This window comes from Lagenorhynchus albirostris, chromosome 17 (genome assembly GCF_949774975.1).
Source record: "Lagenorhynchus albirostris chromosome 17, mLagAlb1.1, whole genome shotgun sequence".
In the NCBI taxonomy this organism is placed as follows: Eukaryota; Metazoa; Chordata; class Mammalia; order Artiodactyla; family Delphinidae; genus Lagenorhynchus; species Lagenorhynchus albirostris.
Genome location: NC_083111.1, coordinates 33,855,260 through 33,869,454, shown reverse-complemented (window position 1 = coordinate 33,869,454; position 14,195 = coordinate 33,855,260).

The window sequence follows — 14,195 nt, the reverse complement described above, 5'->3', positions numbered from 1 at the left end:
TGTTTCCACCCCTGAATCAACTTCTCGAAGTAGGGTGTTCTGCATCAAGCGAACTGCCTCAACCAAGGAACGCCGCAGCTGCTCCTCTGGGCCTGTGGCTATCCAAAAGCCTGCAGTGTCACAGGAAGAGCAGGACTTAGTTAAATGGCAGTAAGAACGCACGACGACTATCTCTGGGAGGCACGGTGACTTCAGGCAGGAGCTCCTAGATGGAATGCGAAGCCGAGGGTTACTCGGAGTTCAGCTCAGACCAGGGCAATGCGTAAGACTTCGACGCCATGAGGGAGGTGCCACAACGGTGTTCGTGAACGTGTGCGAGTGCTGAGGAAATTAAGCTGCTCCCAAAGAGAGTGCAGTGCGTTTCCCTACGCTCGGCATACACAGAGGGGCTCTAAAGGGCTACGGGCCCGGATGTTGCTTAGCAGACCCAGGAGGGCCTGGGGGTACTCAGGGTTCCTGCCGGAACAGGGTGCCCACGCTAGCCTCCTAGGTGTCCAGAAAACTGTGCTGCCGTGGAAGTTACCCAGAGCAGAGGCCACCGCCTCATGGAAACTGCTGCACGCCTCCGCTTCTGCACGGCAGGTCTGGGCCTTACTTCCAGGCATCTGTTCACGCTGGGTGTGCCGTTAGCGACACCGCGTGGTGAGATGCTGACTTTCTCCTCAGGCAGAGTGACTTCGGGTACGAGGTCCTCCAAGTACTCAAAGCACACTGTTTTCTCACGGAAGCTCACACAAGGGCCATGACACAGTCGGACTCACCAGAAATGTTGTCCTGAGGCTGTTCGAGGACTCTGGTAATGTAGCTCTCCTCAAGGAACGTACAGGGTGCTGCCCATCCCTCGGCAGGCACAGAGGGCCTCCGAGGGATCAACCAATGGGTCCCGAAGTGGCTCAGCCGGCCCACGGGGGTCTGGAGGTACTCAGTGAACCTCGAGGGAAAGTGATGTATACCCGAGAGGCCTAGGAGTCCTCAAAAGTGTACTTGCTTTCACATCAAGCATTTAATCGACTAAGAATTCATGGAAACAGCTGCCTGCCTCCCTTTCTGCACGGCTACTAGGGGCCTAACCTGGAGGCAAGTTTTCACGTTGAGATTCCCTATAGCGCTAGAGTTTGTCAGGCGGACCCCAACCGCGGCCACGGAAGCACCTGGTTTAGACAGAAAAGACTCATAATTTTCCCCGAAGCATTCTTACAGGGTTGACAGGCCTGTCAAGAGCAGGGAATGTCAGATAGCTTCAAGGCAGCATGAATGCAGCCTTCAAAATGGGAAAGCAAGGGTAGTTCCCGCAGGCCCCCGTTTCCATGGGCACACTCAGCATACACCCCTGTGGTTTCTAACAAGTCTAAAGCCACACTGGTGACCCTGTGTTTCCACCCCTGAATCAACTTCTCGAAGTAGGGTGTTCTGCATCAAGCGAACTGCCTCAGCCAAGGAACGCCGCAGCTGCTCCTCTGGGCCTGTGGCTATCCAAAAGCCTGCAGTGTCACAGGAAGAGCAGGACTTAGTTAAATGGCAGTAAGAACGCACGACGACTATCTCTGGGAGGCACGGTGACTTCAGGCAGGAGCTCCTAGATGGAATGCGAAGCCGAGGGTTACTCGGAGTTCAGCTCAGACCAGGGCAATGCGTAAGACTTCGACGCCATGAGGGAGGTGCCACAACGGTGTTCGTGAACGTGTGCGAGTGCTGAGGAAATTAAGCTGCTCCCAAAGAGAGTGCAGTGCGTTTCCCTACGCTCGGCATACACAGAGGGGCTCTAAAGGGCTACGGGCCCGGATGTTGCTTAGCAGACCCAGGAGGGCCTGGGGGTACTCAGGGTTCCTGCCGGAACAGGGTGCCCACGCTAGCCTCCTAGGTGTCCAGAAAACTGTGCTGCCGTGGAAGTTACCCAGAGCAGAGGCCACCGCCTCATGGAAACTGCTGCACGCCTCCGCTTCTGCACGGCAGGTCTGGGCCTTACTTCCAGGCATCTGTTCACGCTGGGTGTGCCGTTAGCGACACCGCGTGGTGAGATGCTGACTTTCTCCTCAGGCAGAGTGACTTCGGGTACGAGGTCCTCCAAGTACTCAAAGCACACTGTTTTCTCACGGAAGCTCACACAAGGGCCATGACACAGTCGGACTCACCAGAAATGTTGTCCTGAGGCTGTTCGAGGACTCTGGTAATGTAGCTCTCCTCAAGGAACGTACAGGGTGCTGCCCATCCCTCGGCAGGCACAGAGGGCCTCCGAGGGATCAACCAATGGGTCCCGAAGTGGCTCAGCCGGCCCACGGGGGTCTGGAGGTACTCAGTGAACCTCGAGGGAAAGTGATGTATACCCGAGAGGCCTAGGAGTCCTCAAAAGTGTACTTGCTTTCACATCAAGCATTTAATCGACTAAGAATTCATGGAAACAGCTGCCTGCCTCCCTTTCTGCACGGCTACTAGGGGCCTAACCTGGAGGCAAGTTTTCACGTTGAGATTCCCTATAGCGCTAGAGTTTGTCAGGCGGACCCCAACCGCGGCCACGGAAGCACCTGGTTCAGACAGAAAAGACTCATAATTTTCCCCGAAGCATTCTTACAGGGTTGACAGGCCTGTCAAGAGCAGGGAATGTCAGATAGCTTCAAGGCAGCATGAATGCAGCCTTCAAAATGGGAAAGCAAGGGTAGTTCCCGCAGGCCCCCGTTTCCATGGGCACACTCAGCATACACCCCTGTGGTTTCTAACAAGTCTAAAGCCACACTGGTGACCCTGTGTTTCCACCCCGAATCAACTTCTCGAAGTAGGGTGTTCTGCATCAAGCGAACTGCCTCAACCAAGGAACGCCGCAGCTGCTCCTCTGGGCCTGTGGCTATCCAAAAGCCTGCAGTGTCACAGGAAGAGCAGGACTTAGTTAAATGGCAGTAAGAACGCACGCCGACTATCTCTGGGGGGCACGGTGACTTCAGGCAGGAGCTCCTAGATGGAATGCGAAGCCGAGGGTTACTCGGAGTTCAGCTCAGACCAGGGCAATGCGTAAGACTTCGACGCCATGAGGGAGGTGCCACAACGGTGTTCGTGAACGTGTGCGAGTGCTGAGGAAATTAAGCTGCTCCCAAAGAGAGTGCAGTGCGTTTCCCTACGCTCGGCATACACAGAGGGGCTCTAAAGGGCTACGGGCCCGGATGTTGCTTAGCAGACCCAGGAGGGCCTGGGGGTACTCAGGGTTCCTGCCGGAACAGGGTGCCCACGCTAGCCTCCTAGGTGTCCAGAAAACTGTGCTGCCGTGGAAGTTACCCAGAGCAGAGGCCACCGCCTCATGGAAACTGCTGCACGCCTCCGCTTCTGCACGGCAGGTCTGGGCCTTACTTCCAGGCATCTGTTCACGCTGGGTGTGCCGTTAGCGACACCGCGTGGTGAGATGCTGACTTTCTCCTCAGGCAGAGTGACTTCGGGTACGAGGTCCTCCAAGTACTCAAAGCACACTGTTTTCTCACGGAAGCTCACACAAGGGCCATGACACAGTCGGACTCACCAGAAATGTTGTCCTGAGGCTGTTCGAGGACTCTGGTAATGTAGCTCTCCTCAAGGAACGTACAGGGTGCTGCCCATCCCTCGGCAGGCACAGAGGGCCTCCGAGGGATCAACCAATGGGTCCCGAAGTGGCTCAGCCGGCCCACGGGGGTCTGGAGGTACTCAGTGAACCTCGAGGGAAAGTGATGTATACCCGAGAGGCCTAGGAGTCCTCAAAAGTGTACTTGCTTTCACATCAAGCATTTAATCGACTAAGAATTCATGGAAACAGCTGCCTGCCTCCCTTTCTGCACGGCTACTAGGGGCCTAACCTGGAGGCAAGTTTTCACGTTGAGATTCCCTATAGCGCTAGAGTTTGTCAGGCGGACCCCAACCGCGGCCACGGAAGCACCTGGTTTAGACAGAAAAGACTCATAATTTTCCCCGAAGCATTCTTACAGGGTTGACAGGCCTGTCAAGAGCAGGGAATGTCAGGTAGCTTCAAGGCAGCATGAATGCAGCCTTCAAAATGGGAAAGCAAGGCTAGTTCCCGCAGGCCCCCGTTTCCATGGGCACACTCAGCATACACCCCTGTGGTTTCTAACAAGTCTAAAGCCACACTGGTGACCCTGTGTTTCCACCCCTGAATCAACTTCTCGAAGTAGGGTGTTCTGCATCAAGCGAACTGCCTCAACCAAGGAACGCCGCAGCTGCTCCTCTGGGCCTGTGGCTATCCAAAAGCCTGCAGTGTCACAGGAAGAGCAGGACTTAGTTAAATGGCAGTAAGAACGCACGCCGACTATCTCTGGGAGGCACGGTGACTTCAGGCAGGAGCTCCTAGATGGAATGCGAAGCCGAGGGTTACTCGGAGTTCAGCTCAGACCAGGGCAATGCGTAAGACTTCGACGCCATGAGGGAGGTGCCACAACGGTGTTCGTGAACGTGTGCGAGTGCTGAGGAAATTAAGCTGCTCCCAAAGAGAGTGCAGTGCGTTTCCCTACGCTCGGCATACACAGAGGGGCTCTAAAGGGCTACGGGCCCGGATGTTGCTTAGCAGACCCAGGAGGGCCTGGGGGTACTCAGGGTTCCTGCCGGAACAGGGTGCCCACGCTAGCCTCCTAGGTGTCCAGAAAACTGTGCTGCCGTGGAAGTTACCCAGAGCAGAGGCCACCGCCTCATGGAAACTGCTGCACGCCTCCGCTTCTGCACGGCAGGTCTGGGCCTTACTTCCAGGCATCTGTTCACGCTGGGTGTGCCGTTAGCGACACCGCGTGGTGAGATGCTGACTTTCTCCTCAGGCAGAGTGACTTCGGGTACGAGGTCCTCCAAGTACTCAAAGCACACTGTTTTCTCACGGAAGCTCACACAAGGGCCATGACACAGTCGGACTCACCAGAAATGTTGTCCTGAGGCTGTTCGAGGACTCTGGTAATGTAGCTCTCCTCAAGGAACGTACAGGGTGCTGCCCATCCCTCGGCAGGCACAGAGGGCCTCCGAGGGATCAACCAATGGGTCCCGAAGTGGCTCAGCCGGCCCACGGGGGTCTGGAGGTACTCAGTGAACCTCGAGGGAAAGTGATGTATACCCGAGAGGCCTAGGAGTCCTCAAAAGTGTACTTGCTTTCACATCAAGCATTTAATCGACTAAGAATTCATGGAAACAGCTGCCTGCCTCCCTTTCTGCACGGCTACTAGGGGCCTAACCTGGAGGCAAGTTTTCACGTTGAGATTCCCTTTAGCTCTAGAGCTTGTCAGGCGGACCCCAACCGCGGCCACGGAAGCACCTGGTTCAGACAGAACAGACTCATACTTTTCCGCGAAGCATTCTTACAGGGTTGACAGGCCTGTCAAGAGCAGGGAATGTCAGATAGCTTCAAGGCAGCATGAATGCAGCCTTCAAAATGGGAAAGCAAGGGTAGTTCCCGCAGGCCCCCGTTTCCATGGGCACACTCAGCATACACCCCTGTGGTTTCTGACAAGTCTAAAGCCACACTGGTGACCCTGTGTTTCCACCCCTGAATCAACTTCTCGAAGTAGGGTGTTCTGCATCAAGCGAACTGCCTCAACCAAGGAACGCCGCAGCTGCTCCTCTGGGCCTGTGGCTATCCAAAAGCCTGCAGTGTCACAGGAAGAGCAGGACTTAGTTAAATGGCAGTAAGAACGCACGATGACTATCTCTGGGAGGCACGGTGACTTCAGGCAGGAGCTCCTAGATGGAATGCGAAGCCGAGGGTTACTCGGAGTTCAGCTCAGACCAGGGCAATACGTAAGACTTCGACGCCATGAGGGAGGTGCCACAACGGTGTTCGTGAACGTGTGCGAGTGCTGAGGAAATTAAGCTGCTCCCAAAGAGAGTGCAGTGCGTTTCCCTACGCTCGGCATACACAGAGGGGCTCTAAAGGGCTACGGGCCCGGATGTTGCTTAGCAGACCCAGGAGGGCCTGGGGGTACTCAGGGTTCCTGCCGGAACAGGGTGCCCACGCTAGCCTCCTAGGTGTCCAGAAAACTGTGCTGCCGTGGAAGTTACCCAGAGCAGAGGCCACCGCCTCATGGAAACTGCTGCACGCCTCCGCTTCTGCACGGCAGGTCTGGGCCTTACTTCCAGGCATCTGTTCACGCTGGGTGTGCCGTTAGCGACACCGCGTGGTGAGATGCTGACTTTCTCCTCAGGCAGAGTGACTTCGGGTACGAGGTCCTCCAAGTACTCAAAGCACACTGTTTTCTCACGGAAGCTCACACAAGGGCCATGACACAGTCGGACTCACCAGAAATGTTGTCCTGAGGCTGTTCGAGGACTCTGGTAATGTAGCTCTCCTCAAGGAACGTACAGGGTGCTGCCCATCCCTCGGCAGGCACAGAGGGCCTCCGAGGGATCAACCAATGGGTCCCGAAGTGGCTCAGCCGGCCCACGGGGGTCTGGAGGTACTCAGTGAACCTCGAGGGAAAGTGATGTATACCCGAGAGGCCTAGGAGTCCTCAAAAGTGTACTTGCTTTCACATCAAGCATTTAATCGACTAAGAATTCATGGAAACAGCTGCCTGCCTCCCTTTCTGCACGGCTACTAGGGGCCTAACCTGGAGGCAAGTTTTCACATTGAGATTCCCTATAGCGCTAGAGTTTGTCAGGCGGACCACAACCGCGGCCACGGAAGCACCTGGTTTAGACAGAAAAGACTCATAATTTTCCCCGAAGCATTCTTACAGGGTTGACAGGCCTGTCAAGAGCAGGGAATGTCAGATAGCTTCAAGGCAGCATGAATGCAGCCTTCAAAATGGGAAAGCAAGGGTAGTTCCCGCAGGCCCCCGTTTCCATGGGCACACTCAGCATACACCCCTGTGGTTTCTAACAAGTCTAAAGCCACACTGGTGACCCTGTGTTTCCACCCCTGAATCAACTTCTCGAAGTAGGGTGTTCTGCATCAAGCGAACTGCCTCAACCAAGGAACGCCGCAGCTGCTCCTCTGGGCCTGTGGCTATCCAAAAGCCTGCAGTGTCACAGGAAGAGCAGGACTTAGTTAAATGGCAGTAAGAACGCACGCCGACTATCTCTGGGAGGCACGGTGACTTCAGGCAGGAGCTCCTAGATGGAATGCGAAGCCGAGGGTTACTCGGAGTTCAGCTCAGACCAGGGCAATGCGTAAGACTTCGACGCCATGAGGGAGGTGCCACAACGGTGTTCGTGAACGTGTGCGAGTGCTGAGGAAATTAAGCTGCTCCCAAAGAGAGTGCAGTGCGTTTCCCTACGCTCGGCATACACAGAGGGGCTCTAAAGGGCTACGGGCCCGGATGTTGCTTAGCAGACCCAGGAGGGCCTGGGGGTACTCAGGGTTCCTGCCGGAACAGGGTGCCCACGCTAGCCTCCTAGGTGTCCAGAAAACTGTGCTGCCGTGGAAGTTACCCAGAGCAGAGGCCACCGCCTCATGGAAACTGCTGCACGCCTCCGCTTCTGCACGGCAGGTCTGGGCCTTACTTCCAGGCATCTGTTCACGCTGGGTGTGCCGTTAGCGACACCGCGTGGTGAGATGCTGACTTTCTCCTCAGGCAGAGTGACTTCGGGTACGAGGTCCTCCAAGTACTCAAAGCACACTGTTTTCTCACGGAAGCTCACACAAGGGCCATGACACAGTCGGACTCACCAGAAATGTTGTCCTGAGGCTGTTCGAGGACTCTGGTAATGTAGCTCTCCTCAAGGAACGTACAGGGTGCTGCCCATCCCTCGGCAGGCACAGAGGGCCTCCGAGGGATCAACCAATGGGTCCCGAAGTGGCTCAGCCGGCCCACGGGGGTCTGGAGGTACTCAGTGAACCTCGAGGGAAAGTGATGTATACCCGAGAGGCCTAGGAGTCCTCAAAAGTGTACTTGCTTTCACATCAAGCATTTAATCGACTAAGAATTCATGGAAACAGCTGCCTGCCTCCCTTTCTGCACGGCTACTAGGGGCCTAACCTGGAGGCAAGTTTTCACGTTGAGATTCCCTTTAGCTCTAGAGCTTGTCAGGCGGACCCCAACCGCGGCCACGGAAGCACCTGGTTCAGACAGAACAGACTCATACTTTTCCGCGAAGCATTCTTACAGGGTTGACAGGCCTGTCAAGAGCAGGGAATGTCAGGTAGCTTCAAGGCAGCATGAATGCAGCCTTCAAAATGGGAAAGCAAGGGTAGTTCCCGCAGGCCCCCGTTTCCATGGGCACACTCAGCATACACCCCTGTGGTTTCTAACAAGTCTAAAGCCACACTGGTGACCCTGTGTTTCCACCCCTGAATCAACTTCTCGAAGTAGGGTGTTCTGCATCAAGCGAACTGCCTCAGCCAAGGAACGCCGCAGCTGCTCCTCTGGGCCTGTGGCTATCCAAAAGCCTGCAGTGTCACAGGAAGAGCAGGACTTAGTTAAATGGCAGTAAGAACGCACGCCGACTATCTCTGGGAGGCACGGTGACTTCAGGCAGGAGCTCCTAGATGGAATGCGAAGCCGAGGGTTACTCGGAGTTCAGCTCAGACCAGGGCAATGCGTAAGACTTCGACGCCATGAGGGAGGTGCCACAACGGTGTTCGTGAACGTGTGCGAGTGCTGAGGAAATTAAGCTGCTCCCAAAGAGAGTGCAGTGCGTTTCCCTACGCTCGGCATACACAGAGGGGCTCTAAAGGGCTACGGGCCCGGATGTTGCTTAGCAGACCCAGGAGGGCCTGGGGGTACTCAGGGTTCCTGCCGGAACAGGGTGCCCACGCTAGCCTCCTAGGTGTCCAGAAAACTGTGCTGCCGTGGAAGTTACCCAGAGCAGAGGCCACCGCCTCATGGAAACTGCTGCACGCCTCCGCTTCTGCACGGCAGGTCTGGGCCTTACTTCCAGGCATCTGTTCACGCTGGGTGTGCCGTTAGCGACACCGCGTGGTGAGATGCTGACTTTCTCCTCAGGCAGAGTGACTTCGGGTACGAGGTCCTCCAAGTACTCAAAGCACACTGTTTTCTCACGGAAGCTCACACAAGGGCCATGACACAGTCGGACTCACCAGAAATGTTGTCCTGAGGCTGTTCGAGGACTCTGGTAATGTAGCTCTCCTCAAGGAACGTACAGGGTGCTGCCCATCCCTCGGCAGGCACAGAGGGCCTCCGAGGGATCAACCAATGGGTCCCGAAGTGGCTCAGCCGGCCCACGGGGGTCTGGAGGTACTCAGTGAACCTCGAGGGAAAGTGATGTATACCCGAGAGGCCTAGGAGTCCTCAAAAGTGTACTTGCTTTCACATCAAGCATTTAATCGACTAAGAATTCATGGAAACAGCTGCCTGCCTCCCTTTCTGCACGGCTACTAGGGGCCTAACCTGGAGGCAAGTTTTCACGTTGAGATTCCCTATAGCGCTAGAGTTTGTCAGGCGGACCACAACCGCGGCCACGGAAGCACCTGGTTTAGACAGAAAAGACTCATAATTTTCCCCGAAGCATTCTTACAGGGTTGACAGGCCTGTCAAGAGCAGGGAATGTCAGATAGCTTCAAGGCAGCATGAATGCAGCCTTCAAAATGGGAAAGCAAGGGTAGTTCCCGCAGGCCCCCGTTTCCATGGGCACACTCAGCATACACCCCTGTGGTTTCTAACAAGTCTAAAGCCACACTGGTGACCCTGTGTTTCCACCCCTGAATCAACTTCTCGAAGTAGGGTGTTCTGCATCAAGCGAACTGCCTCAACCAAGGAACGCCGCAGGTGCTCCTCTGGGCCTGTGGCTATCCAAAAGCCTGCAGTGTCACAGGAAGAGCAGGACTTAGTTAAATGGCAGTAAGAACGCACGCCGACTATCTCTGGGAGGCACGGTGACTTCAGGCAGGAGCTCCTAGATGGAATGCGAAGCCGAGGGTTACTCGGAGTTCAGCTCAGACCAGGGCAATGCGTAAGACTTCGACGCCATGAGGGAGGTGCCACAACGGTGTTCGTGAACGTGTGCGAGTGCTGAGGAAATTAAGCTGCTCCCAAAGAGAGTGCAGTGCGTTTCCCTACGCTCGGCATACACAGAGGGGCTCTAAAGGGCTACGGGCCCGGATGTTGCTTAGCAGACCCAGGAGGGCCTGGGGGTACTCAGGGTTCCTGCCGGAACAGGGTGCCCACGCTAGCCTCCTAGGTGTCCAGAAAACTGTGCTGCCGTGGAAGTTACCCAGAGCAGAGGCCACCGCCTCATGGAAACTGCTGCACGCCTCCGCTTCTGCACGGCAGGTCTGGGCCTTACTTCCAGGCATCTGTTCACGCTGGGTGTGCCGTTAGCGACACCGCGTGGTGAGATGCTGACTTTCTCCTCAGGCAGAGTGACTTCGGGTACGAGGTCCTCCAAGTACTCAAAGCACACTGTTTTCTCACGGAAGCTCACACAAGGGCCATGACACAGTCGGACTCACCAGAAATGTTGTCCTGAGGCTGTTCGAGGACTCTGGTAATGTAGCTCTCCTCAAGGAACGTACAGGGTGCTGCCCATCCCTCGGCAGGCACAGAGGGCCTCCGAGGGATCAACCAATGGGTCCCGAAGTGGCTCAGCCGGCCCACGGGGGTCTGGAGGTACTCAGTGAACCTCGAGGGAAAGTGATGTATACCCGAGAGGCCTAGGAGTCCTCAAAAGTGTACTTGCTTTCACATCAAGCATTTAATCGACTAAGAATTCATGGAAACAGCTGCCTGCCTCCCTTTCTGCACGGCTACTAGGGGCCTAACCTGGAGGCAAGTTTTCACGTTGAGATTCCCTTTAGCTCTAGAGCTTGTCAGGCGGACCCCAACCGCGGCCACGGAAGCACCTGGTTCAGACAGAACAGACTCATACTTTTCCGCGAAGCATTCTTACAGGGTTGACAGGCCTGTCAAGAGCAGGGAATGTCAGGTAGCTTCAAGGCAGCATGAATGCAGCCTTCAAAATGGGAAAGCAAGGGTAGTTCCCGCAGGCCCCCGTTTCCATGGGCACACTCAGCATACACCCCTGTGGTTTCTAACAAGTCTAAAGCCACACTGGTGACCCTGTGTTTCCACCCCTGAATCAACTTCTCGAAGTAGGGTGTTCTGCATCAAGCGAACTGCCTCAACCAAGGAACGCCGCAGCTGCTCCTCTGGGCCTGTGGCTATCCAAAAGCCTGCAGTGTCACAGGAAGAGCAGGACTTACTTAAATGGCAGTAAGAACGCACGACGACTATCTCTGGGAGGCACGGTGACTTCAGGCAGGAGCTCCTAGATGGAATGCGAAGCCGAGGGTTACTCGGAGTTCAGCTCAGACCAGGGCAATGCGTAAGACTTCGACGCCATGAGGGAGGTGCCACAACGGTGTTCGTGAACGTGTGCGAGTGCTGAGGAAATTAAGCTGCTCCCAAAGAGAGTGCAGTGCGTTTCCCTACGCTCGGCATACACAGAGGGGCTCTAAAGGGCTACGGGCCCGGATGTTGCTTAGCAGACCCAGGAGGGCCTGGGGGTACTCAGGGTTCCTGCCGGAACAGGGTGCCCACGCTAGCCTCCTAGGTGTCCAGAAAACTGTGCTGCCGTGGAAGTTACCCAGAGCAGAGGCCACCGCCTCATGGAAACTGCTGCACGCCTCCGCTTCTGCACGGCAGGTCTGGGCCTTACTTCCAGGCATCTGTTCACGCTGGGTGTGCCGTTAGCGACACCGCGTGGTGAGATGCTGACTTTCTCCTCAGGCAGAGTGACTTCGGGTACGAGGTCCTCCAAGTACTCAAAGCACACTGTTTTCTCACGGAAGCTCACACAAGGGCCATGACACAGTCGGACTCACCAGAAATGTTGTCCTGAGGCTGTTCGAGGACTCTGGTAATGTAGCTCTCCTCAAGGAACGTACAGGGTGCTGCCCATCCCTCGGCAGGCACAGAGGGCCTCCGAGGGATCAACCAATGGGTCCCGAAGTGGCTCAGCCGGCCCACGGGGGTCTGGAGGTACTCAGTGAACCTCGAGGGAAAGTGATGTATACCCGAGAGGCCTAGGAGTCCTCAAAAGTGTACTTGCTTTCACATCAAGCATTTAATCGACTAAGAATTCATGGAAACAGCTGCCTGCCTCCCTTTCTGCACGGCTACTAGGGGCCTAACCTGGAGGCAAGTTTTCACGTTGAGATTCCCTATAGCGCTAGAGTTTGTCAGGCGGACCCCAACCGCGGCCACGGAAGCACCTGGTTTAGACAGAAAAGACTCATAATTTTCCCCGAAGCATTCTTACAGGGTTGACAGGCCTGTCAAGAGCAGGGAATGTCAGATAGCTTCAAGGCAGCATGAATGCAGCCTTCAAAATGGGAAAGCAAGGGTAGTTCCCGCAGGCCCCCGTTTCCATGGGCACACTCAGCATACACCCCTGTGGTTTCTAACAAGTCTAAAGCCACACTGGTGACCCTGTGTTTCCACCCCTGAATCAACTTCTCGAAGTAGGGTGTTCTGCATCAAGCGAACTGCCTCAGCCAAGGAACGCCGCAGCTGCTCCTCTGGGCCTGTGGCTATCCAAAAGCCTGCAGTGTCACAGGAAGAGCAGGACTTAGTTAAATGGCAGTAAGAACGCACGACGACTATCTCTGGGAGGCACGGTGACTTCAGGCAGGAGCTCCTAGATGGAATGCGAAGCCGAGGGTTACTCGGAGTTCAGCTCAGACCAGGGCAATGCGTAAGACTTCGACGCCATGAGGGAGGTGCCACAACGGTGTTCGTGAACGTGTGCGAGTGCTGAGGAAATTAAGCTGCTCCCAAAGAGAGTGCAGTGCGTTTCCCTACGCTCGGCATACACAGAGGGGCTCTAAAGGGCTACGGGCCCGGATGTTGCTTAGCAGACCCAGGAGGGCCTGGGGGTACTCAGGGTTCCTGCCGGAACAGGGTGCCCACGCTAGCCTCCTAGGTGTCCAGAAAACTGTGCTGCCGTGGAAGTTACCCAGAGCAGAGGCCACCGCCTCATGGAAACTGCTGCACGCCTCCGCTTCTGCACGGCAGGTCTGGGCCTTACTTCCAGGCATCTGTTCACGCTGGGTGTGCCGTTAGCGACACCGCGTGGTGAGATGCTGACTTTCTCCTCAGGCAGAGTGACTTCGGGTACGAGGTCCTCCAAGTACTCAAAGCACACTGTTTTCTCACGGAAGCTCACACAAGGGCCATGACACAGTCGGACTCACCAGAAATGTTGTCCTGAGGCTGTTCGAGGACTCTGGTAATGTAGCTCTCCTCAAGGAACGTACAGGGTGCTGCCCATCCCTCGGCAGGCACAGAGGGCCTCCGAGGGATCAACCAATGGGTCCCGAAGTGGCTCAGCCGGCCCACGGGGGTCTGGAGGTACTCAGTGAACCTCGAGGGAAAGTGATGTATACCCGAGAGGCCTAGGAGTCCTCAAAAGTGTACTTGCTTTCACATCAAGCATTTAATCGACTAAGAATTCATGGAAACAGCTGCCTGCCTCCCTTTCTGCACGGCTACTAGGGGCCTAACCTGGAGGCAAGTTTTCACGTTGAGATTCCCTATAGCGCTAGAGTTTGTCAGGCGGACCACAACCGCGGCCACGGAAGCACCTGGTTCAGACAGAAAAGACTCATAATTTTCCCCGAAGCATTCTTACAGGGTTGACAGGCCTGTCAAGAGCAGGGAATGTCAGATAGCTTCAAGGCAGCATGAATGCAGCCTTCAAAATGGGAAAGCAAGGGTAGTTCCCGCAGGCCCCCGTTTCCATGGGCACACTCAGCATACACCCCTGTGGTTTCTAACAAGTCTAAAGCCACACTGGTGACCCTGTGTTTCCACCCCTGAATCAACTTCTCGAAGTAGGGTGTTCTGCATCAAGCGAACTGCCTCAACCAAGGAACGCCGCAGCTGCTCCTCTGGGCCTGTGGCTATCCAAAAGCCTGCAGTGTCACAGGAAGAGCAGGACTTAGTTAAATGGCAGTAAGAACGCACGACGACTATCTCTGGGAGGCACGGTGACTTCAGGCAGGAGCTCCTAGATGGAATGCGAAGCCGAGGGTTACTCGGAGTTCAGCTCAGACCAGGGCAATGCGTAAGACTTCGACGCCATGAGGGAGGTGCCACAACGGTGTTCGTGAACGTGTGCGAGTGCTGAGGAAATTAAGCTGCTCCCAAAGAGAGTGCAGTGCGTTTCCCTACGCTCGGCATACACAGAGGGGCTCTAAAGGGCTACGGGCCCGGATGTTGCTTAGCAGACCCAGGAGGGCCTGGGGGTACTCAGGGTTCCTGCCGGAACAGGGTGCCCACGCTAGCCTC